General features: G+C 41.7%; 1 protein-coding gene across 3 annotated transcripts in view; it reads right to left on the bottom strand.

The window, feature by feature from the left end:
• Positions 1-19,245, bottom strand: part of cdk17 (cyclin dependent kinase 17) — a 59,842-nt gene extending 40,597 nt beyond the window's left edge. Inside the window, exons 1-2 of one of the 3 annotated variants that reach the window (XM_061714924.1) lie at positions 18,926-19,245; positions 17,220-17,251 (exon numbers count right to left, since the gene is read on the bottom strand). The gene's annotated coding sequence lies outside the window, so the exon portion shown is untranslated. The remainder of the gene's footprint in view (positions 1-17,219; positions 17,252-18,925) is intronic. The other 2 variants (XM_061714926.1, XM_061714925.1) reach the window with 2 other exon arrangements.
• Between the last annotated feature and the right edge of the window lie 4,679 nt (positions 19,246-23,924).

Here is a 23,924-nt window from a genome sequence, read left to right as displayed (position 1 = left end):
AGGGCAGAATGTCTTGAAGTGTCATATCCTCCAGATACAGCATATCTACGTGACCATGTTCATCAAAGCTTTTTTTGGACTCTGGAAGTTTATAAATCTGCAGGGAAGGTCAAGTGTGTTTTCCATCGCAGTGAATCTGTTGACATTTGTGCAAACCATTTTTTCCTAGACATCTCCAAAGATATGGCTAGGTATAGAGGGTCTGCATTGACATCACTTTCCCACTGGACCAGCCCCCTTACTCACACTGAGTGGCAAAAACGGCTGCAGCTAGTAGGGGAAACTGTGGAGAAGACGGGTAACAGCCGATTATGGGCTTAAATTAAAGGCTGTTGGACTTGACAGTGACCCGTACAGTTACCAAGAACCAGTGGTCCATGGACATTAATATTTGGCCACGAATCCAGTTTCCTGATATTTATATGTACTTAATTTCTACACCGGGGAAATACACGAAGCAAAGCTTGAAGGCATACAAAAGTCTTGACACTTGAAACAAAATGGGAACCGCAAATCCACGTTTCGGTGCCTGGAATCCAGTTGTTTCTGCGAATTGCAGCGATCCATTTGTCTCTCTTATGCTTATTTTTCGGCAGTCTGTAAAACGATAACTCTGATTTCTTGCTAAATATATGAGTACAGTCGATGGCACAACAGCTCTTTCCCATTTTAGATGTTTTCGAGTTCTCAAACTGAAAGTTTACGCTGCCACTCAGTGGGCGTAACCCGCTGCGAAGTTGCATCTGCAACGTCATGCCCATTCCCTCTATAGATCTTTGAAAGTGCAGTAATCTGCTCAATAGAGCTCACTAGATTAGAATTTGCCATATCTTGTTCTTTCTAAAATTATACATTTAAGGATGAGTATTATATCAAACTGAACCTCTCCTTACATGTGGTTCAAATCTCTTTTAAATCCCCCTGAATTGTTTACCACAATCCCTGCAGGTTACTGTAATGTAGATGTCCGGGTCAGATTTCCTGCCAGTCGGCTCTGCACTGTATAAATTGACCCGGTTTAAATGCGGTCAAGCGCCAGAATAGATTGGATGCTTATATTTTGTGGAGCAGAAGGATGATTGCCTCCAGGATGCCTCTGGTCGGGCCACTCATTGACTACAGTGGTTGAAACTCTCAGCAGCTGGCAGCTGTTTCACTGCACTTCTGTGCCCGGTGGGACTTAGCGGTGGCAAAATGTTACGCTGAACACTGACTTGCAACTGGAGTTGTGCACATTCGTAAACTATTTGTTCTGCCCATCCATAAGCTTCTGGGAATTTGACCGTTCAAAAACAATTGAGCCAAATCTGGTTTCACAACACTCGGTTCATCTGAAAATTGAGTATTAACTAAATAGCCATGTAATCCCCATCTGAAACTACTGGCTCAGTGACCGATTCCGCCCACTATTACAGCCTGCTCATGCTTAAGCTGAATGAATGGTAATCTTTGTGACTAACGCTGTAATCAAAAGGAGTTTATCCTTAAAAACAGAGCTCAGTGAAAAAGCTTTAAAGTGAAATCTGACCTCACACAGGTGCTCAATTAAAGTCTTTCCTCGTTTACGAACTGTCTGGCTTCGGGAAGGGCTTCGCCACTGCCTCAGGTTCACTGACATCACTCCATCATCTACGGATCACACCCTGGAGCTTCGCCGATATGGATGGTATTCATTACAATCAAAACGACACTGTCTGTCCTGCATGATGCACACCAACATAAAGGCTTCAAAGAACACTAGAAAGGGTGTCATCTTACTCTGCCCTTGCGGGTGGATGAACTCAGATCATCTGATATCTCTGATTCCCTGTGAAACCCTCTTAAATAAATCATTTCTTGACAGTTTAAGACCAAAATTAAGTTTCTTCTGGTGCCCTGACTTCGCTAAATGAACAAAACCTTCCTGAAATACTGGTAAAAAAGAAACCGCAAAGTCCTAAATTGACTTTTCTCAGATTATGCAAGTGTCCAAGGCATGTACTGTACTTTCAGAGTCTTTACTTTTGAGATGCAAAAGTTGAAACTCAGGAATTTTGATCAGTACGTCTAGCATCACTGCAAACCTATTAGCACTGTCATCAGCACTCATCTCAGCTGAACTCTGCTGAGTACAGTCACAAGTATGTGTTTGTGCGCTGGTAAGAACATGCACAAACAGACATTGAGTGCTGCTGCCCAGCGCAGTGGGCGCTTTCCACTGAAAGACCCTTTGTTTTGTTTGAGAGAAAACCAAACAAGGAGCTTCAGCATGACTGACCCAGAGGGGCGATCTGAAATAACCCTGGATATGTACATTTGGAAGCTTACAAAAGTCTGCAAGGACCACTGATACCAACAGTTTAGCCTGTCTTTGGGTGATAAAGAGATGCAGGAGGGGAAGAGTAACAGACGAGAGGCCAGAGGAGTCTTCAGAGTGATTTGGGAAGAAGTGGAAACTAGTGTTCAAAAGTTTTACTCAATAACGAAACACCAGAATCCCACACGTATTGGTTTCCATGGCTGACATGATGGTCCACCCTGCAACTTCCTGCATGCTGAGTAACTGTATTGATAGAAAGCAGAAAAAAAACAACCTCCAGCTCAATGTGTCTGCAAAACCACTTTGCTCCCATCCCACGAAGAGTGAAGGATTTTAGGTTTCCACCTAATGCAGTCAGGACTGTGTGCAGACCTGCAAAGAGCCAACACTGCTTGGCCCTTAGAGATGATGCAAGGAGCAAGCCGAATGCTGAAAGTGAAAGCTGGCTAAAAAGCTTTCAACGCCAAAATGACTGTAGCTAGACTAGACAACATTAATTTTTTAACACTTATCACAACCATACACTGCAAAACTCTAGAAAGACTTAAAGAAAAATATGACCCTCACTCACATCTAAATGACTAGAGAGACTTAAGTTGCAGACTGAAGGTTGGGGATCCTGCAGGGTAACTATTTACGCAGTAACACTCCAACCGGAGTAAACATCTGCAATATATTAAACATATTTGATAAAGTAATAACCTCTAGATGCAGAAAAACTGGCCTCTCGTTTCCATACACCTGATGACTACACAGATCCCGTCCACTATGAGGTCCGTCAGCAGAGCAAAGCCAAAGGGCCGACATCACAACACCAACACAAGCAGAAGGACAAACGAGTCGCACGAACACCAGACCATGTTCACATGACTTTGCAACACACCAAGACGTGTTTGCAAGTGTTCAAAACCTTAATCTCAAACATATCTTATTTGCAAGTGTGCATTAACCCACTGGGTCTCTGTCGAGGGTGTGTGGTTCAGTTCATAGAACCTTTTGGGTCATTTGTGCTAAAGATTCCCAGTAATCGTCACCTGTATAGTGTGTGGATGTGTGAATATCATGCAATCTTTTGGAAAGTCAACTCATAACAATCGCCCTTGCTGATCTTCGCCTTCTTGTTTCATTTCATTTCATGTGCTTTGCATGGATGCAAGTTCGTGGGGTCGATGTGATTGGCTGGCACCTCAGCCCCGGTCAGAGGAGTGTTTACCTTGCTCACCCAACGGTCAACTGCAACCTTGACCAAGATCCCGATAAACAGAAAGAAGTTATGACACAGAAGTAGGAAAAACAAAAACCCTTTCTGAGGTTCTGGGTCCAATTAATACACACTTAGGTCAAATGATATTTTTAAAACATTACGCATAAAGTGCATGGAAACAACTGTTTTCCTGACAAGTGATATCCCAGTTTGGTGAACGCTGCCGGCGCTTAAGTCCAAGCATGAAAACAACACATGCTGAACTGTTACCATGGAGCATTACAAACAAATATTCTACCAACCAAAGGCAATTAAAAGCATGATACAAAAAGAAAAGGACAGGAGGAAGAAAACAGAGCCTTGGGTTAAATGAAGCTGATGGGAAGAATGAAGATAAAGATGGAGAAGACAGCCGGAGGAAAAGCCTTATTTATAGGTGAAAAGGCTGCAGCATATTTCCAGTTTCATACAGGCAAAACAATAACAGTAAACACTGCACATGCAGCTGTCACTCCGCTGTCTCATGACAAAACACAAAACCTAAAAGCCACGAAACAAAGGAAGCGCAGATGACACATGTGCACACACACATGATTAGACTGCAGGCCAGACGCTCCCGTGTCATCCGGTCGTTCCAAGAGTAATGTGAGGTGATGCTCGGAGGAGAAGGAAAGAAAATCACATTGGACATATGTTTATGTTTGTGTGTGCGTGTGTCTGTGTGTGTCTGTGTGTGTGTGTGGGAGAGAAGAGGAAGCTTGAGGTCACGCCAATGGCAGCACACTTTATTCATCCTTCATTTACAAAGCACAGATCGCATGCAGTTGATCCTCTTATCAGCTCTTCACACCGGCTATAATCAGTGAACAAACACGTGCGTCACACACACATGTCACACACACCTGGTGGGTGGAAGAGCTCTCCGAGGCCAGTAGGCTGTTCTGGTGCAATCCAGGTTAACGGTACGTGTTTGTGTGTCACCGACTGGGAGCAAACAATCAGGAGGAACAAAAGACGGTCGAGATTGACACCATTTCTATCTCGATCGGTTTCTTTTCACAGTTGCATCAATCAACATGTTCAAATCACGGCTAGAAGCGAAAATGCGTCACGTCGCCATCAACCACCTGAAGGGACTTGCCGATCAGCTCTGCAGGTTCATGGCAGCGCTGCACAGGAAGTTAGCATCGTTCAGCTCGCTGCTCTGATTTTATGGCCCACGGTTTTACTGCGGTCGACTCTCATCCGTCTCGTCACTCTGCAGCTGTTTTCCAGCACAGAAAAGCCCCTAACGAACAGCCTTATACAACAGACGGAGACTGTTAACAACTAAACGGTAGCCAATGTAGGGAAATATGTAAAAAATAAATGAATTTAAAAAAAAGAAGAAATAACAACATTATGTTTAAGTGATAAGTTAAAGAAAAAACTTCCACAAAACACCAAATGAGAAAGTATCTCCAAGATAAATCATGTTAATTTCCCTCTAGAAGAGGTTCAGGGACTTGCAGACCAAATTAAACTCCTGGATTTTAATCATCAATAATATTAAAAGAACAGAGCCCAGGTATCGTTCTGTTCTCAGGTGGATCAAACCTGCTCAATGATCAGAGAAAGTCCTGACCTCTTTCTTCTCCAGAGCAGCTTTGGCTCAGACCCAATTGTAGGATGCCTGGAGTGAAAAGGTCTCCTGAGGTCACTCCACAGCATCTCCATCACTAACCGCTCCAACAGACTGATTTTCTTCTTCCCTCAACTACGGCGATGAAGCAGGCCTGAATCATGACGCCGCTACCATCCCCCTAAGACGATGTCTTGATCTTAGTGAGCGCTCCTCTTTTTCTCTCGCACCGCTGAGTACACGTCTTGAACAATTCATGTTTTGTTTTGTTTCATCAGTTCACGACCTATTTTCCCAGCAGAGTCGTGTATCACCGAGGTGTTCTTTGGCAAAATGTAGATGCAAAGCATTCTCTTGTTTTTGTTTTTGTCCAGGAGTCTGCCTGTTGGTTTGTCAGTTCCACCGACGTCTCCAACCCTTCAGCTGTGTTTCGTGGGTTCTTCTCTATCTGTGGAGTCATCTTGGCTGAGAGCCCACGTCAAGGAAAATTAAAGGGAGCAAATTGTCGTTTGCAGACACTTTGTCTAAAACCGTCATGTTTATCCCTCTCCCGTCTACAGAACATAAATTATTCTTGAACAGATGACGGTTATAAAATGTTCAAATGTCTTATCAAAATAGCTCTAAACCACAGCTCCAAATGCATTTCATTAGGGACTCCAAGGATCGTTACTGTTTAATGGGTGTGTTCGACTGTTTGTGTGTTTTCATCTTGAGCGCCTTGTGTTTGTCTGTTATTGTGATGAGATTAGGATCTGATCATATTTCGTGGTAAATTAATGCAGGAAACCAGGAAAATCCAAAACGGAACTTTTTCTTGACGTAATATTTATCAGTTCATCTACTGCTTTATTTGCTGTTCTCTTTTCTGAGATTTTGTCTTGTTTGCGTGGTGAGAGCAGCTGTTACCGACGACGGTTCACCACAGATGACAGGCAGTTTTGTTTCTCGTGACAGACGTCTGCGTTTTGCTGTTTACATCCCTGTCTGTGTGTAAACAAGTGCCAGGCTATTCTGTACTTCGCTCTCAGTTGCACAATGAGAGGGAAATCCAGCTTTCAGATGGGCTTGTGCTGCCCGTGACTGGACTCTACACCTGTTGTGAACTCGTCTTGGTGGTGACCAGCGGCTGTCAGACGCTCTCACGTACACAGCCTCCATCTTCACTGGCCCGTCTGTTACATAACGTCTGTCCCAACGCACATCAGATTAACGGGGGGTTAACGAGAAGCTTCCGGCCCGTTTTGTCACACACGTACACACAGCTGGACCAACTCAACATCCAAGAATGTGTGTCTTCCTGTCTAGATGTTTGCTGGGTAATTCAATCACACAGCTGGAGATGGCACATTCCAGTGTGGAGAGTTGGAAAACTGCAACCGAAAATGAAGCACACGCACGGCCAAGATCTGATCGCAGTGTTTTAAGCAAATTATGTTGCGTTGAAACAGAAAAGCAGTTAAATAAATGTGAGTCCATAATAAAAAACAAACTAATTTGATTGTAACATTGTCAAGTTTCAAAAGAAAATATCCAAAAAAAGGTTTCCCTGTGATTGTCAGGTGACCTGTCCAGGATGAACCCCTGTGGGGATGGATGGATGGATGGATGGATGGATGGATGGATGGATGGATGGATGGATGGATGGATGGATGGATGGATGGATGGATGGATGGATGGATGGATGGATGGATGGATGGATGGATGGATGGATGGATGGATGGATGGATGGATGGATGGATGGATGGATGGATGGATGGATGGATGGATGGATGGATGGATGTTCACTTCAATCATCCTTGAGCAAGATAGCTGCTTAGGACGCCACATGCACAATCTCAGTGACCCAACATAATGGAGAACATAAAACATAAAAAATGATGGCAACTCAATTCACTGTGTGCGTTTTTATACAATTATTATTATTAATTAATTATTATCAAATTTCCAAATCATTGCGTTTAGTTCCGGATCGTGCCGTGAGCACCAATCAAAGCAGTCACACATGTAGCAGACATCAGTGGTGAGTCGTGTCCTAAATGCCCTGAAAGTTCCCCTGAAGTACTGAATGTCCTGAATGCATGATATTAGAACCACACATTGCAACATATATGTCATAAGTGCTTATATTTTAGCTACAATTGGTTTGAGCTCTGAATGATTTTAATCTCAAAGTTGCTTTGTGATGCGAAACAGCCATATTTGTATAAAATTTCTTTAAATTTTCTGTTAAAAACATAACCTGAAAGTACAGAGACGGTCAAGTTTGGCTCATCAAGCAACGACTGACGTTGATCTGAGTAATTCCAACAAAATAATCCATCAACCTCTTAGTTAAAGGCATGCAGACCTGCATATCCACACAAATATTGATACTTTGTGCTTTTAATTTGGAAAGCTACACGGAAACAAGACAGGTACGGCCAACTAGAGGAAAACCACAGCGAGAATTGTCCACGCCCAGCAACACGCCCACCAAACCCATGCCATGATACAAAGAGATGACAGGTAATTTACACAACCGAGCAACAGGAGTACCACCTTCTTTCTCACACCCTAAACTTCCCAGAGACAGTTCCTCTGGATCCAGCCCCTTTCACCCCGAGGCCTTGGGGAGCAGGTGTTGTTGGCCCGAGGGCTGCGGTTACGTCGGTTTTTGTGTTGCTCACATAATCTACCAACGCACTCTTTCCTATCTTTGTGCCAGGCCAGGTGGGATGTCCCAGCCTGAAACGGAGACGTGACATTTCCCATGAAATCATTACATCAGATGCTGTCAGAGCACATGATGTCTCTGTACCTGCCTCTTCAGCTGTGACTCACAAAGCTTTCTCTAGTTCAGTACAACGATAATCCGTGTGTACATTAAGACAGACCAGTCGTTTAGATGTCTGTCTCCGCTTCTGTTTGTCTCTCATCCCTGCAGACTGAATTAAAACCAACAAGCCACAAGTTAGCAAGACTGTTTAAAATAAAAGTCCACATCTGATTCGACTGAGAAATGCACCTGTTTGTGAACATTACAGCCGTTTTCATGCATTTTATGTAACTCCGTAGGCATTTCCTGGAGGAGTTGTGTTGGCACCAAAGGCCAAATCAGTCGGACTGGACATTGTGCAGACTCTATCCTGGCAACCACTTTGTAATGTTCAACTAAACCTGCAGAACTCATCCAAGGAGTAAGTGTGTTGATGTTTTTATCGTGCCACTGGCTCATCCTTAAAAAGGTGACTCTACGGTTCAGCGAGTTCAGATGCAGCGTATTTAACCCAAAGTTCAGGTGCCACTGGTCTGTTGACGCAACATGGCTTCACTGCACATTATCTTGAACACGAGGGACCAACCGCTGTCCTTTTCCCTGTCTGCAAGTAATCAAGAAACATGATGGGACACATATTATATTTCTTGCCTCACTGCTACTCCACATTATTCATGCAGGAGGATTGTACAAATGTTTTATCTGATACCTCTGGTGCCTTCCTAAGAGCTGCTGTCACTCAAAATATCTGGAATTCAGAATTCCTGTGGTTGGATGTACAGTTCGGCTACCGCTACTCATGTTACGTTGTTGTTTTAATTACGACACAGCAACTATCAGCGTGTTTGTGAGCGTTCCTGGCAATGCTGGCATTGGAATCGATCTGACCTTTCAGATAATGATGAATGAGGCTCAACTAACGCTGAGACAGAGCAGATCCTGAGAAACAACAACAGGAGTGCCAGGAAACTCCAGTCGTGCACAGTCGCATTTCAGAGAGAATTAATTAGACGCGGCCGTATTAAAAACGGTAACAAAGACCAACTATTTTCTCTCTGGGCGTCACAAGTGTCAGCAGTCCAATTTTCAAGGCTGTTTCCTGTGAACTTTCAATGTACCTTATTGGCACTGATTGTAGATACCGCCTGTCTGGGAGGGGATGATTAAGCCGTCGGGAGGAGAGCAGGGTAATTACAGATCTCTTTTTCGTGATTAAAAAAAGAAACTCGACGGCAGAGGAAGAGAAGACAATGACAGTGTTGTTACATAACGTGTCCTTGTGCTTCAAAAAATAAAAATAAAAAACACTTAAATATAAATTACGGTAGCTAAATTTGACTGTGAAGTTAAATAAAGGGAACAAATGAAGAAAAAATTACAATGTTTTGTGTGCCTGAGAAGAACACATGTTTGGGTTTTGGATGTGATCACCAACTGAAAATCTATGAAAGAACAACACGTTAACCTCGTTTGGGGCCTCCTTGGTCTGGAAATGTCAGAGGAAATTATCAGGCCTGCATATCTACATCTCCATCAGAGACTTCAAACCACGCGGCATTCAGTGCATCACTAAGCTGGGGAGTCAAAACCCCCTTGGTCTTGTTTCAACCTCGATATAACCAGCAAATCCATCAACAGCTAAGTAGTTCAATCAACCTGAGAAAGGAATAGGCTAAGTTGCATAAGGTTAAAGGTGGTTGAGACTCTGTTGTTTCACTCGGTCACATGACTCTGGCGAGTTGGCGAGGTCTAAAGCCGGACTTGCAATCCAATCAATGCACCGACTCCCCGGAAACGCAGCCAAGAATGAGCCAGTGTCAGTTTGTGGATCATAAAAATCCATGTGGATTTTGGTCCTTACATCAGAAAAGAAAAAAAAAAAAAAATCATAATTACATACTGGTTCAAAAAACGGCAATACAAGTATTCCTAATATAGGGGAGTAGCTTTTTGATTGGCAGCCAGCTTAGCCAGTGGCTGGCCATCGTCACTTCCTCATCAGTCATCGTCATGCTACGGAGCTTAGTGAAGCAATAATCAGTTTGTACTCACTGGTGCTAACCCAGCACTGCTTTAACTCAGCAGTCACCACCAAAACCCGATACTCCACCGTAAACGTTCGCCACCAGCGTCTCCTGCGTGCAGAAGCAGCTGGTAGCCACGGCTGACATTGATTGAGATAAGGCGGGCGTGTTGTCGGCCTCCCAACCTGCTTATTTACAACATGGCGCCCCACCGCATTACGAGAAAAATGAGAGGCTTGAAAACTGCTCCTCAAACAAACCTGTGATGTTGGGAATCATCAGTCCAATAATATTTACCATGTTACTCCTGCTGAGTGTGCGTGCAGCGGCTACGAGTTCAATGTGCCGCCGTACATACGGCACGTGCACAAAAACAGACCAGGGTGGGATTGGTGTACAAGTGAGGCTGACCTGCTGGTCTAACGGTCAGTTGTTGCACCTCTATTCCTGAGTACACTTTCAAAACCAAGTGCAAAAATATCTTTCCTCCCATTCAACAAAAACACAACCAAGAGAATCTATAGTGCTTGCAGTCTTTGTGTCTCTGAGTGATTCATATTTCAGCATTTTCACCGTTAAATGACAACACTCGAGTTTTCAGAGAGAGAGAGCCGCTTGAGGGAAAGTGACTTCATGAATGAGCAGATACCGTTTTATATTCATGTGTAACGTGTGTGTGTGTCTGCTGCTCTAACAATGCCACTGCCTAATCTCCAGATTATGGGCCAATCTCCCCCAACTCAATCCTCGACACCCAAATACACACACAGTAAAGCGCGCCAACATTATACACACAGGCAGGTGACCAAAGCATGAGAGCATATGGAAGAAAAACATGTGTATAGACGATATGTAGAGACAAGAAATGAATATTATATTAAGAGTATGACAGAACAAAGAAATGCAGCATGTTCGCTCCTTCTCAAACGGCAGCGGGGGATCGAAGCAACCAAAAATATCACTTAAGTTTAAATCAGTCAATTTATATCAAGTCCAAATACATTTAAAAAATGAACAATAATAAAAAAACATAGCTGTCATCAACAATATACAGGCTGATAGAAAGCAGAAGCTACAGCTCAGGCTTTGCAACACTCATTTCTCTTCACTTGAGTCAGACACGGAAGGAAAACAACTGGGTGCTACAGCTAATCACTGCAAATAACACGGAGGAGGAATGTTTGGACAGCAAGAACATTTATCTATTTATTCAATTCCCAACATGATCCGCTGTATTCCTCTGATAAGCTAATCAGAAGCTGCGTGCCTGGTAAAAGTGACTAAAACAGTCACCGCTTGTGCCTTGCTGAATGAAACACATACATAGACATAAAAAAAAAAACCACATTTCTCACACACCTCTGATGTGGTAAACAACTTTTTATAATAGTTCACATTCATATCTGCAAGCGTATTGCATAAAACTTCCTGTGACTGCAACAGCCATGTGAACGGTACGCATGTGCAGCAGACAGGCAGGAGATTTGACTGAGGCAAGAACAGTTGGGGATGGAAATGATCGCAGCTGCGTTATTATTGATGGTATTCAGCCCTAACAGGACTGCTAAGACTTATCCGTGTAGAAGTGAACAGATTAAGGAGGAGAATATTGATTTCTGGTGCACCGTGAGTGAAGCTTGATAATGGCAACACTCAGCGAATGCGTACAGGCAAAAAAAACAAAAAAAACACAAAACACATGGATTCTGATGACGGCTGCATGAATTAGCCGATATAATCAATTAAAGCTAAACTTTTGCTGAGGCAGAACTTTAAGTATTGACGCCTTGTTTAAAACCTCATTAAAATCAGGGAAGCAGTTTGTTACTGCTCAGAACTGATCCTTCATTATTGCAAAGCACTTCAGGAAGTGCAGGGGGCAGTACAGCTTGTATGTTCTGTCTGCTTAATAAAGAAAAGGAGCATTTAAATGGTGACGACTAAAGCCTGGATTATGGTTCTGCGTCAAACCAACGCAGAGCACACGCCGTCACCGTGACGCCGTCGTGAATCCTTCGGACTTCTCCATCACTCCATTTCGTCGCGGTGCAGTACCCCCCGTGACCGCTAATTCACGATCTTTTCCTGAATGGTTTATCCGACTTTTTCCGGTCACAGTAAATCAAAGAGATAAGGACAACTATTGTGCAAAAAACCAAACCAAAAGACAAAAAAAAAAAAAAAAAATCACACATACACGAAGAAAAGAGTGCTGAAAGTTCACGACTGCTTCAAACCGGAAACTGGAAATGCGTTGCTACCAAGCGAACCAATCACAGCCCTCTCGTCTGCGTGTGGTCTGCGTCGCCTCGACGCGTAGTTACAATTTTCGGGAGGTGCGCGTCAGTGACGGCGTCAGTGACGGTGTGTGGTACGCGTCGACGCGTAGCACACACCGTAGGCACAGCGTCGTTTTGACGCAGAACCATAACTCAAGCTTTAGGGAGCCAACAAGCAGGTTCACCAGGCAGAAGATGTTTTGTAGCTTTTCCACGGCTCTCGTTAACCCACAGAGGACTTACGGGTCCCGAATAGCTATCTTCTGTCCGTGTCTCGTGAGCTACGATACGCAACTATCATTTCTCAGCAGTACTACAGCGAGGCACGTGCAGGGCATGACAGAAATATTTGTTAAATAATCAACTAATCAGTAAAAAATACTCGACAGGTTAGTCAACGATCTGAATGTTCTACCTCTGATATGTTCATCCCACTTTTGTAATATAACCAAGTATCAAAGACATGTTTGATCTAGAAAAAATATTCAAGTGTCACAAAACTGACTTGAAATGATAGATCAAAAGACTTCTGATCACGAAATTTCCTACATTTTTTACTGTTTAAAGCTAGAAAGAAGCTCCTGTGTGTTTTTATCTGTGAGATAGAAGCAGCAAAAGAGACAATGAAGTTCCAACAATTCACATTCTTCAAATGACTCGCATAACTCTCTCTTTGGTATTGGTATGTGAGTGAGAGTGTCTGTCTATCTGTGTGTGTGTGTGTGTGTGTGTGTGTGTGTGTGTGTGTGTTTGTGTGTGTGTGTGTGTCTGCACACGGCTGCTCCTGGCTGTCAGTATGTGCTGAATGCAGCGTAAATACACACTAACTGTACTCGCTTTAAAAGCCCTAGAATTAGCCAGATCCACCAAAAAACCTAGTAATTATGACGTCATCTAACATAATGGCCACCTTGTAGCAGAGCAACAGCAGAAAACACTTCCCATCAACCCTTGGGGGTAGAAACTAGCTTTAGACTTAGCTTCACTCCCTGTTTGTTCGTTTTAAATGTTGCGTTTTCTGCACCGACACAGGTGAAACAATGCAACGGGGAATGCAATGCATTTCCTTTACTTGCACTGCAGTCAAAACAGATGCTCACTGTTGCTTCTGACACAACAGCACAAGAACACGCAATCACAAATAGATGCACAAAAACACACCCTTAAAAATACACAGATTCATGCTTTAATTGCTGCCTTTGCTGAAACACAAAAAGCTCCACCTCTGCACAATCTGCCTTTTCATTAAAACCTCTTGAAGAACACAAAGTAGGTTTAAATCATCCTACCCTTGCATTTGGCATATATATATATATATATATATATATATATATATATATATATATATATATATATATATATATATCTATATCTAAGATAACTGAAATACTGTATGGGTTTTTGTAAAACTGCAGTAGAAAATATGTTATACACTGGAAGTAAAGGGGTGTGGGAGTTTATTGACCATAACAAGCAGTAACAACTGAGGGCATCCCTGTATTGCAAAACATCAGACACAGGTCTGTCTGCTATAACTTTTGGGAAAAAAAGGAAGAATGTCTTAACTTTCAAGCTCTCTTAATATTAAATATGTTATATATTAAAAAAAAAAAATCTGCACAACACATCACCCAAAAATCAAAATGATAAAATCCACCATGAGCTACCCTGCCCTGGTTTATAAAAACCAGCATCCGCCAAAGAATCCATATCAGTCTACAGCCCTACACACACACACACAGACACACAGACACACAGACACACACACACACACACACACACACACACACACGCACACGCACACGCACACACACAGACAGACGACGAGACCAGTGGGCTCAAAAACAGCACACTGTCTAAAAAGGACGTGCACACTTACAGACACACACAAACATACTTCTCTGATCAATAAAACATACAAGAGTCATAGAAAATACAAAGAGACATCAAGCTGCTGGGCTGGTTGTCCGTGGCAACAATGTTTTGGAGGCTGACTGGCAGTAACTGGAGCCAGCTTCACAAACAGACTACCGAAGATTTTATTAATTATTACTCCAGATGAGAACAACACCTCTGGGTAGTTTTCCTCAGTGGGATGTCACCCCCCCCCCCCCCCCTCTGTTGGGCTGAAATCTCCCCATTCAATTAGGCTGCTGGTAAAAAAAGCTGTGGCTCAACCAAGACAACAGTATCACCAGCACTATAGAGAAAATCTTTCACTATGTCTCGCTCAAAGTGAACGAACAATCCCAGGAGGTGACCAGAGGTGTCGAATCCAGACACCAGGTAATGAATTTCTGACACTTGCTTTTTATGTTTAAAAAAAAAACAAAGCACTAGTTCTCTGTTGAAATGAAAATAAGATGCAACAGTCTCATGAGCAGATAATATAAGAAACTATATTTTGTTGAAGCAGGGCTACGTGGGTGCTGTGAATGCAGCAGCACTGTTGCTGGGGAAACAGACTGAGAAGCAAGCGGAGTCTGTCAGCGAGCCGACGCAGAGTTCACCATCAACTTCCCAAGCCTCCACATCCTCCTCGGTGCATCCCGGCTCCAAGGAAACGGATCTGGATCGTTAATCCCGAAATAATCATGTTCATCTTAATCGCAATTAATCGAAATATTTTCATAAACTTGAGATTGACTGCACAAATACAATTTTTATGTTCTGTTTACATTTTAAAAAATGTTTTAAACTCCTTATGGCAGTAAAGAAATGTTTTTTGTATTATCAAAAACATAACCTAGGGAAAACTTTTGCACAACAAGCAACAACTGATGTTGATCCGAGTATTTCCAACACAAAATAATGTCCAAGTAAAGATCTCCTGTTTTTAGCCAGTTTTTAATCAATATATTTTCAGCCTGGTTAAAAACCAAAAACGCTTTGATTTGTATTGTTTGATTTTGCATCCATCCATGCATTTTGAGTCATTACCATGTCCTCATTAGTCATCGTCATTATGCAAAGTTAAGGAAATAATCAGCAGTTCGTAGTAAGTTAGTAACCCCGTCTGATTTTTCCACTGACACATCCGGAGCAGGATGTTCTGATTCTCTGCTGCGGATCAGCTGGAGCTTGTAGCTACAGCAACCTTTGATTGACATACAGTGGGTGTGTTTCCCATCGGCTTCCAGACCAACATGTCGCCGTGCCGTAGGAGGAAAAGGTAAATATTACATCTTGTATCGTTTTGTATTTTACAGTCTATGAAAAAAAAGAGGCTTCAAAACAACAGCTCTTCAGAACATCCATGCGTCACATGACCGACGCTTTGTGCCCTGTATTTTACAGTCTATCGCTTCTCCAAACTCCAGGTTTGACTGAGGGTCATATTTCCTGAAACGTGCGTACAATAATCCCACATAAAAAATAAAATCATGGCATTAAACACAATTTGCATTAACTTTGACAGCCCTAATATTTATCCTCTTATCAAACTGTAGCGTTGACGACAAAAAGACCAATTTACAAAACATCCCTTACATGACGAGGTAATACTTGACATGTCTTTCTAATGAAGCGTCAATGTTGACTATACTAGTCCATCCATTTATTAGATGGCTTTGAAACAGCAGTTTCCAGGACATTTCAAGCACTTTTTTTTTCCCAGCCAAAGAATTCACCAGGTTTACTAATTCAGTCTCATCTTATGATTCCAACATGTAAAATCTGAGCACATCACTTAAAGACAAAGCTTTCTTCCAACTCAAAAAGCAGCACTGTTTGGCCCCGAGTTGAAAAATCAAACATCCTTTGTAAAAGGGAGCACATATAAAAATCATTATCCTAATTATTATTATTCCTGGTCTCTTCTTTTTGTTCTAGCAGGATTTTTCCAGCTAATCACCAACATCGGCTCCATCAGACACAATTTTTATACGTTGAGCTGAAATCTCGCCACAGTTCAAATCTTTACTCCTGTAGATAGATAAAATACTTCACCCATCTCCGGATATCACAAGAGATAACTCATTATAATGTTCATCATATACTGATCTCTCAGTCCCGGGGGGCAGAGTGTAAGTGTGCTTATATACCGCACAGCGCACACTCTCAGCTCTTATGATCCTGCTGAATGCGACATAATGCAGAGACAGATCAATATAGGAGCTGCTATATAGCCCATAGGCAAGGGGAGGGGGCTGTCGGGGCAATTATTTTGTCCTCTGGGGGTGTATTAGTCCCTCAGCAAACAGCCTAGATCTAAATGTGGGTCAATACACACACATGCAGATACACAGACACAAAATCGAGTGGCCAGTTGTTCCAGATGAGGAGTAAATCCAGGTCAAACGGGATATAAAAGCAGGCTTAAATGCATGGCGGATGGATCTTTCCATAGATTGATGGTAAATGTTCAATGATGCACATGCATTGTTATTCGTTTATTTAGGCTGTGATTATATGACAATATCATGGTGCTATATGCAAGATGAACACATCAAAATATATATATATATATTTTTTTTTAATCAGCCAATTCAATGCAACAATATTCAAAAAAATTAACAAAAAAGAAAATAGTTTTGATGTCATGCTAAAAAGAGCCCATGAAAACACTGTGCTGATGAGTGATGGACCAGCAACCCTGTAAAACCTCTAATGGTCATAAAAATCCTTGTAACGTTCGATCCACCTTTGTATATTTACGTCGGCTGAGAGTGTCTTCTACTCCCATGAGGGCACTGCCCGAAAAACATCATTTAAGCTGAGCTCGCAGACTAAACCGGTGAATAGTCAGCGGTCGCCCGTCGGCACTCAGTCTTTATGTGTGAACAACACACATCAAAGATTGAAAAATGATCCCAGGCAACCAAAAGATGCCTTAACGTGCCAAATATCTGCAGCCATCTGGAGAATCTCTGGCTACAGTCAATGAAAAAGTAAGGAATGGGTCGACATCCCCGCGTGAAAGGAAAACCCGCAAAGCAAAGAGGAAACACTGTAACCTTTCAACACAAATACAGCATGCCAAACCACAATTCATGCAGGTAACTATATTTTTATTACAGATGGTTTTTAACTCACCCCCCAATCTCTGAAGCACGGACAATCTTCTACTGGATGAAGCATAAAAAGAGTGATACAAGAAAACTAAATTAAGGATAAAATCAAACACATTTTTAAATTAATTGTAAGTCTGTCTCTTTACTGTTGTTCAGATTTGCTGCCACCAGCTAAACCAAAGATTTAGGTGTTTTTGTGTGTGAAGTCGAAACCCAAAAGCAGATATACTGTCACTTATCATGTTGTAGCCCGACATACTTTCATCAATAAATCGATTCCCCTCACTTGCACGTACGCTGTGACCAAGAAAAGAATCTAATCAAACAGCGTAGTCAAGCTACAGCTATAGCTCGACTAAATTGTGTGTAAACATTAAGCCTGAGTCAGGCTGCAAGATGGATAAGTGACCAGCGCTGACTGCAAACAGAAGCAACCATCAACCATGTCTAATCAAATAGATACAAAAAACAAACAAATAGGCTGACGAAGAGTCAACACTGGCAAACTTTCACTGAAGGCGATAACTCTCAGCAGTCAGAAGTATGAAATATGATACTGAACTGCCAAGATTTATTGTAGACAGGTAAGTAGGCTAAACTACTGCTGCTGCTAACATAAACAAACATCTAAACTTTAGTTATTATGCTAATTGTTGCCCAGCAGCATCGCCGTACTATATTTCTACAATTAAAATCCTCATATATAACTAGGGGGGGTGTTACTGTGCACTTTGTTGTCTCACACCAGGGTTGACACATGAAGTCATGATATTCAGCCCCCATTTGGTCTGGAATAATACGGTTACATAATGTGCCTTTAATCATAATTTCAGTGTCAGGTTTTTGATTGACGGTATGAAGCGTGGGGGATTTTCAGGGATATCAGTGTCACCACGATGACAACAGACCATCCTGATCTGTAAGATTTGTAAGCATCCGAGCAAAAACACATGCACGAATGTTTCAAGGAAACAGTAGTCGGCTGGTCAGGCTCATGAAGGACACACTTGTTATTTCTACACAGTTGGTGCCATGTCTCCACAGCATCATCTGCTGCTGCTGATTTAAAAATAAAAATAAAAAGCAAGCCTTTTTTTTTTCTTTTTTTTTTACTTAAACTAAAGGTTCCTCAATTCGCCAACATGCTGCTTTATATACACTTGTTATTTGTCATGTGAAGACTAAAACTTTTCAACAGAGACACGCCTTTTGCATTGAATGTAGAAGAATGATCTCAGTGTTTTGTGAACAGGATGTATTGTGGTCGCAGGTGAATGTGACGCAGAGAAAAACATTTAAAGGTTTTTTTGTAACGCTCAATTTCGACTTTGCATAAATTCTGCATACCATTAAAATGCATTTCTTTTACATTCCTGCATGACATTATTCTCAACGTTATTATGGCAGCTCTCCCAGGTGGGAGATGGGCTGCTGATGCCTTTGTTATGTAAACAAACCAACTGCACCACAGATAAACTAAGTGAATTATCATTAAAAATAAAAGCCTGAGCAAACTGCGAACACAAAGCCCATAATTGCATTAATCTAAAAGGAGGGTTACTGCAAAACTGTGAACTAAGATGTATTTCTCCGCTGATTTCCTCCTCCGTTGTCATCCCCGCTCCGCTGCCCGGACCTCGTCCGTCCCCACAGAAACACACGCAAAGCCTCGGCGTCCATTATCGGACAGGCTCGGCGCACCCAGGACAGACACTTGAACTAATTTACCTGAAAATGTTGAATTCCGTAGTTTCAGGCTGGTTTGGTGGAGCCGCGGGGCCCGGCTGCCCTGCTGCCCTGCTCCGCTTTATCCGCCCCACAAGTCGCTCCGTCTGGCTCCGCTTTCGGTCCTGAAAGACCCGAGTGAGACTCAAATATCCTCCGGAGAAAGAGAAGGAAAGAAAAGACAGGGGGGTGGAGGGGGCGTACGGGCGGGCTGCTGGAGACTGCACCCCGAAAATGTCGTTAGTTGGGCGGCGAAGGCAGTTTAAAGAGGCAGGAGGAGCTGGACGTCGACACACTGGGGAAGGTTCAGCTGCAGCCGCGCGGCCCTGCGCTTATGATGGGAGGACCACTTCCGGCAGAGCTTCAAAATAAGAGCCGCGCGGCCCTGCGTTTATGATGGGAGCACCACTTCCGGCAAAGCTTCAAAATAAGAGCCGCGCGGCCCTGCGCTGTATGGTGGGAGGACCACTTCCGCCAGCCTTTCAAAATAATTCACTCCGAAAGTTTCAAAATAAGCGTCGCAATAAAGTTAACTTTTTTTGGTAAAATTGTTCAAAATAAAATGTCATCCCTTTAGAGTTTAAACAGAAGTTTAAACAGGTTGTAATAACATGAGTGTAAGATACTTTTGCCAAAGTACCACAAAGTACCAGCTCTTGTTTCAACCAACCCTGTCTTTACAGTTCTTTACATAGCTGCTGGTTTTAGGGGGTGTAGACAGTAATTCAGCTGAGCACCACCCCCTTTATTCCACAGGTTATGTCTCTCTTTGGAAAATTCACCATATTGTCAGCTATGCTTCTGGTGTTGTACATCACCACCTACGTGTGTTTGATGTAGCTATAGAGAGATTATTGAATGAATACTTTATTACAGACTCAAAAGGTTCCATATAAAATACATAAAAAATACCTAAAAATTACAGGTCACACATTAAAATACATGCAAACATCTGTTCCAATGTTTCCATAGTCCAGATGTGTACCTTGTATCACTCCGTTTGATGTTAGTGAGTGCAGTTATAGACAATTTTCTGACTCATGGAGTCGACACATAAATTTAAACATAAGATTCCTCAGCAGAGCATGGAAGGTGGGGGCATAACAATTAACAAATAAAGTGCTTGCAGTTAAGGAGGATCCTGAACGCATCATTATGCTGCCTGCAACTTCTTTAGCTTAGCGGTGGTATAATTACACCAAAGGTGAGCTGTGTAAAGAGGTGTACAATAGGCTCTGAATAGATTTACTTTAACATCAGCTGTGCACATATGGAATCTACGGGCAAGCATATTGGCCTGAGCATAGAGCTAACTGCACTGACACTGACGTCATCATCATCACATAGATCCTCATTTATGATGTGACCCAAATACCGTACTCTCTTAACAACATCTAAGGGGCGGTCAGATTATGGTTAGACACTGTTGTGTGGCAGTGCTGGATGTGGCCATAACTAACCATACTTTCCTGCCAAAGACATGTACACATGAACATGCAAAGTAACAAACAGTTCTTCCACCAGGGCTGCTTACCTTGTTTGCTTTTGGTCTCAAGCAAAAGCGACCATTCATTTATAAATTTGGCATGTGATTGAAGATATTTGTAACTCCTTAACTGCTCATCTGTGTATGCATTTGCACCACAAACTAGATAAAAAAAATGCTTTTTGAGTGTCTCAATCAGGTTCAGGAGTCTGCTCTTTTTTTCTGGATCTCATATGAAAATAAACAATTCAAAAGCTTAATATTCTCCAAATAACGTGATTCTGCTTTAGCTGATTACTCATTACAGTAAACTGGTTTCATATCCTCTCGACTGCTATCCATTTCTGTAGCTACCAACATGGCTGTCACGCCCCATGATGCAAAAGGCATTCCTAAACCCTATATTTCTTTCGAAAAATGACCTTTTTTTAATCAAATAACTTCATTCATTTTGGTAATGGCTTGAAAAATGGATGAAAAATTTCAGACTGGGACGCCCTAAAACAGAGTGACCAGGTTCTGTTGTGTTAAGTTTTTGAGACAGTATCTGACTTAAAATGAATAAAATAGATAAACCATAACGTGTCCTATTTAATATTCTCATAGAAAACTCAGGTTATGCACATATTCTATATGTACCGATGTATAAAAGTTCTCTGCCATCGTTTCCCAGCAGATCATTGTGTGGAAAAACTTGGGAGGTGTTGGGAGGTATCTTCATCTTATTAGCTTTCCTTTCTGTGTGTCTTGTGATTCACACATTTAATTCAAATTCATTTGATCTATATAGTGTATATTACAATACAAATGGTCTCTCAGAGCTTTCCAGAGACCCAGAACATGACTCTGGGGCTAATAATAAAGAAACAATGGTAAGTAAAAACCTTTAATCCAAACAGTGGCAAGAAATAACTCCCCTTTAGGAGGGAATAAACCTTGAGCAGGGGTGACCCTCCTGTCAGAGACCAGACTGGTAAGGATGTAAGGAAGAAAAGAGGAAGGAGATAGGACAGAGAGAATGAAGAACAGAGAGAGGAGAGGAGAGGCACAAATACATTGTGAATATTACACAAGACAAAGTACATTAGTGGGCATTAGCCTTCAGCTGGAGAGCTAAGAGTTCTATGTACTCATAAATTACATTAATTTAAAAATCTATGCCTTTCTCTTTGGTTCCTGCCAGTCCTTAAACACATACAGTATATTTAATAATAATAAAATAATGGCCAGGTCACTGCTCTGTTGTAGCCACCGGGTCAGACGGCCAGGTTGGATTGTTAATGATAAAAGGATGACTGTATGAAAAAAAGGAATGACTGAATAGAAATAATCAAACCAGGGTACACATTAGAAAACACACAGAACGATAGAAAACATGGTACCTTAGTTTAACTGAAATGTAAAGTATTGTTGTTTTATCCCAGTTTTAATGAGATCTATATTGATTTTCTAGCCTCTTTAGGATACAAACAGAAAGTACAGGTACTAAGTGCTCTGAAACCTCAACAGAATGGAAACCTAAATCAATATCATTGCTATTATGGGGCAGTTTCCTGTAAAAGGGTTCAATCTGTGATCGGTTTAGAGGGAGGTCAAACTAATTACTGCCGTTTGATTGTAGAGTCACTTTGTTCTAAAGATTGTGTGGTTTATTTATTATATAACCAATCTGGCTTCGTCAGTGGTCAAAGACACCAAACAATCATCCAATTGAATAATCTGTTTATCTCTAATTATTATTTTGTATCTTAATAAAGAGACCAACAATAAATAAATATGGATGGTCATCAGACATCAAACATTTTCATAATATGTCTATATCTTTTTTAAATGAATCCAAAGTGATCCATATTGTTTTTAAGACCATTTGCTATACTTTAGATCATTTTATGTCTACACTTACAGTATAAGTCTGTCTGTTTGCTGACTTATTGCTGAAAAAAGTTATCTATGTCACCTGCAAGATTTAAAAATGTTGTTTCTCATTCTCAAAATGTCACTTATTCTGAAACGGTGATTAAATATCAGACCTCTGAAAAAATGCATTTAAACAGTGCAGTGTTGAATTTGTGGTTGTGTGTCGCCCCCTGCTGGATAAAAACAGCAGCACGCTGGATCTTCACAGCTCTGAAGTTTGAACTATTTTGCCTCCTTATTTGATTATTACGTTGAAAGAAGACAAAACTTTTACAGGGTTGTTGTAGTTCACATCCTTAAAGGTTGTTTGATGTATATATATGAAATAAAAATCGTACTGTCTGACTGAGATACATTTTGACACAGATTCATATATCTAGGCCTATATACTTTTTTTTCTTTTTTTTTATATTGGAAAAAAGAAACAATAGAGAAGGATGTTTAAAAATCCCATTCCTAACACCTCGCAGAAACAGACGGAAATATATTAATCCTTTTTGGACGGACTTTTATCAAATTTACATTGCGATAGTGTTTACAGCAAGAGAACCTAATTTGCATAAAAATAAGGAACAAATTCAGAACTTTCAGTTTTGTCGCCTTTACTTATATTCATCTCAGATATATATCTCTTCAGTGGATCAGTGTTTTTATTCCTGTATCTGTATCTAACTGTATCTGACGCCGTTACGTCAGGTCGTGCGTCTGCAGTCATCATTTTGACCTTTGTCCCAATAAAAACAGAGCAGACGGATCAGCTGCTCCGTGATCCTGCAGGATGTCCCGGGCTGCGGAGAGACTCCGGCTGACCGTCGGTCACCTGCATCGACCCCCGCCGGCCATCGTATCCTTCCCCCGGTTGTTGCGGCGCCTGCGGGCGGAGCTCCGCGGGACTCTTGGCCGCCGGCGGCGGCTCTGCGGCGGGGAGGCTGCGGCGGCCGAGCCGGGGCTCCGCTGGAGCTCCGGTGGGGCTCCGGTGGACGGGCAGAAACACCCGGCCTGCTCGGCTCTCCGTTAAAACGTCTTAATGCATGTGTCTGCTGCACGTTTTCGTGTCGTAAACGCAGATTTAGTTACTATTTTACCGGGTTTATTTTTTAGGAAAAGCGGTCGCTGTTATTGCCTGCATGTGGTTAACGGCAGCATTTAGCGCTACTGATACAAATATTGTGCTCTAACTTTTAGCATGAGATTATTATGCAGATCAAGAAAGACTAGTCTTTGTATAAACTACTTAATTTTATGTATGTAAATAATACATTTTGCAAGTACAGTCAACTTAATTGTGTTAAGTTTACTTTATTTATCAAAATTAAGTTGACTTTACTTGGAAAAATTAAGTTGTAAGTAGATCAAGCAAGATATATTTTACTGTGGTGTTCTACTTAAACAAATAAAGCATGTTTCATCTAAACGTTGGTCAATCTGCCCAATAGATTAGGAATTAGGAAAGGTAAATACAACAAGATCATTGCTTGTTTGTGTGTGAATGAAAAGATAAATGGAAAAAATGCACAATGTCTTGTTTTTTGAACAAATGCAGAGTAAGTTCAAAACTAGATGTATTCATGTAAAGCAACAAACTTCATTTTTAATTGT

This window comes from Cololabis saira, chromosome 23 (genome assembly GCF_033807715.1).
Source record: "Cololabis saira isolate AMF1-May2022 chromosome 23, fColSai1.1, whole genome shotgun sequence".
Classification (NCBI taxonomy): Eukaryota; Metazoa; Chordata; class Actinopteri; order Beloniformes; family Belonidae; genus Cololabis; species Cololabis saira.
The sequence above is the reverse complement of the archived record's forward strand: the minus strand, read 5'-3'. Positions and strand labels throughout refer to the sequence as shown.